Below are 2,658 nucleotides of genomic sequence, written 5' to 3'. Positions count from 1 at the left end.
AGATCAAAAACTCAAGCGACACCACATGCTGGCGAGGATGTGGGGAGAGAGGAACACTCCTTCATTGCTGGTGGGAATGCAAACTAGTACAGCCACTTTGGAAATCTATCTGGTGCTATCTCAGAAAAATGGGAATAGGGCTTCCTCAAGACCCAACTATTCCACTCCTTGGAATATACCCAGAAGATGCTCCAGCACACAACAAGAAAATTTGCTCAACCATGTTCATAGCAGCCTTATTCATAATAGCCAGAACATGGAAACAGCCTAAGTGTCCCTCAGTAGAAGAGCGGATAAAGAAACTGTGGTACATATACACTATGGAATACTACTCAGCTATTAAAAACAAGGAATTCCCGAAATTTGTGGATAAATGGATTGAGCTAGAAATGATCATAATGAGTGAGTTAACCCAGAAGCAGAAAGAATCAAATGGCATATACTCACTTATATCTGCATACTAGCCCAAGGGGCATGTCCCACGAAAGCCTTCACTTACCAGGAAACTGGGACAGAGGGGAAGGCATCCTATTGGGACTCTAAATGAGAGACGCATGGGAGAATAGCAAAATAAAAGGATACAGAGGGTCCTAGAAATCTACAAGTAGAACAATATGATAGGCAGATTTGGGCCCAGGGGTCCCGCTCAAACTAAGGCACCAGCCAAGGACAATACAGGAGGTAAACTTTAAACCCCTTCCCAGATCTAGCCAATGGTCAGAATATTCTCCACAGTTGAGTGGAGAGGGTAATATGACTTTCTCACGTACTATGGTGCCTCACATTTGACCATGTCCCCTGGAGGGGGAGACCTGGTGGCACTCAGAGGAAGGACAGCAAGTAGCCAAGAAGAGACTTGATACCCTATGAGAATATATAGGGGGAGGTAATCCCCCTCAGGAACAGTCATAGGGGAGGGGAATAACGGGAAAATGGGGGGGGGGGAGGAATGGGAGGATACAAGGGATGGGATAAACATTGAGATGTAACAAGAATAAATTAATAAAAAAAATGACATCATAAAATTTGCAGGCAAATGAATGGAACTAAAAAAAAAATCATCCTGAGTGAGGGAACCGAGAACCAGAAAGACAAACATGGTATGTACTACTTCTAAGTGGACATTAGCTGTTAAGTAAAGGATAACCGCACTACAATCTGTGAACCAAGAAGGCTAAATGACAGGAAGGGCTCTAGAGGGGACACATGGATCTCTCTGGGAAGGGGAAATGGAATAGATTTTTGTGGGTTGACTGGGAACAGTAGAGATGGGAACAGGAGGGATCAGGTGGAGGAGGGAAGGGTGGAGGGAGAGAGTATGGGGAGAGATTATTGGACTGGGGGCACTTTGGAAAGTAATGTGAAAACCCAGTGAAATGGAAACTTCTTGGACCTATGGAGGCAACAGCCAAAAGCTACAACCAGCACCTGTCTCCTAGAGAAATTTCCTCCCTGTCTATTGGGTGATGGTGAATCCTGCCTAAGACAGATGCATCTCATAAGTAGAGTCCTAGCATTTGGAGTAGATACTGGGAAAAGAACTAAGGCTCACTTCTTAATTAGTAATTCTGGTAGATCATTAAAATCATGGACTGAAACGAAGCCTGGCTAGAATGAACACATGCCTCATGCCATGATGTTCATATTGACGACAAAAAAATCCTATGTATGTCTATATATGTTTCCTGGGAGCCATATGTAAACCTGAGGTCTTCCCTTTCCTTTCTTTCTTTTCCTTTTCTTTGTGATAAAGATGAAACCAGGCTTTGCATATGCTACGCAAGTGCTCAACCAACTGAACTACATCCTCACTTCTTTTTTCCTTCTCTCCTTCCTTTTTATTTTTTATTTTTTGCTTACATTTATTAAAAAATTTGGAGATGAACCTTCAAAAATTTAGCCCATTTAACAGGTATGTTTGCAGTAATGTCTCACTGTATACTTCCTTATTACACATTATTTAATTTTCATTCCATTAATTACTACAAATATTTAACATATTTTCCTGTCCTTTTTTCAGGCGTATGTATGTGTGTGTACATTCTTCCTCAGTCACTTTCCACCTTTTCTTTTAAAAGATTATTTTTATTATAAATGCTTTATAGTTTTCAATGTGATGTTTTGTACATTTTTATTAGCCTTATTCTTCGATGTTTAATTTAAAGTATTTTTATTAAAAATTTCTCATACAATATATTTTTATTATGTTTCCCCCAGCTACATTTCCTCCCAGATCCTCCCCAACTTAATGTTCTTTTTATTTCTCCCTCTATATTTCAAAAAACAAGCACTGAAAACAAACAAACAAAAAACAGAAACACACACCTACAAAAAAAGAAAATCAAAACAAAGACCAATAAGACATTCATGCCAAAAAAAAAAAAAAAAAAAAAAAGAATGAAATGAAACAAAAAGTCAACAAAAACACCACTGAGCTTATTTTGTGTTGATCCGCTGCTCCCGGGGCAAGGAGCCTACCATGGAATGTGGTTAACATACTCAGCGAGACTCCATTGGCGAGAATTGCTTCTCGCTTTGCAAGTGGGTATCAATTGCAAGTGGGTATCAATTGCAGATGGCTCCTCCGTCAGGGGTGGGACCCCTGTCCACTTCTCTCTGACAGTTCTGGGACCCTGTCTTGCATGAACCTGTACAGGT

The sequence above is a fragment of the Acomys russatus genome, chromosome 23, assembly GCF_903995435.1.
Source record: "Acomys russatus chromosome 23, mAcoRus1.1, whole genome shotgun sequence".
Lineage (NCBI taxonomy): Eukaryota > Metazoa > Chordata > Mammalia > Rodentia > Muridae > Acomys > Acomys russatus.
Note: the sequence above shows the minus strand (reverse complement) of the source record.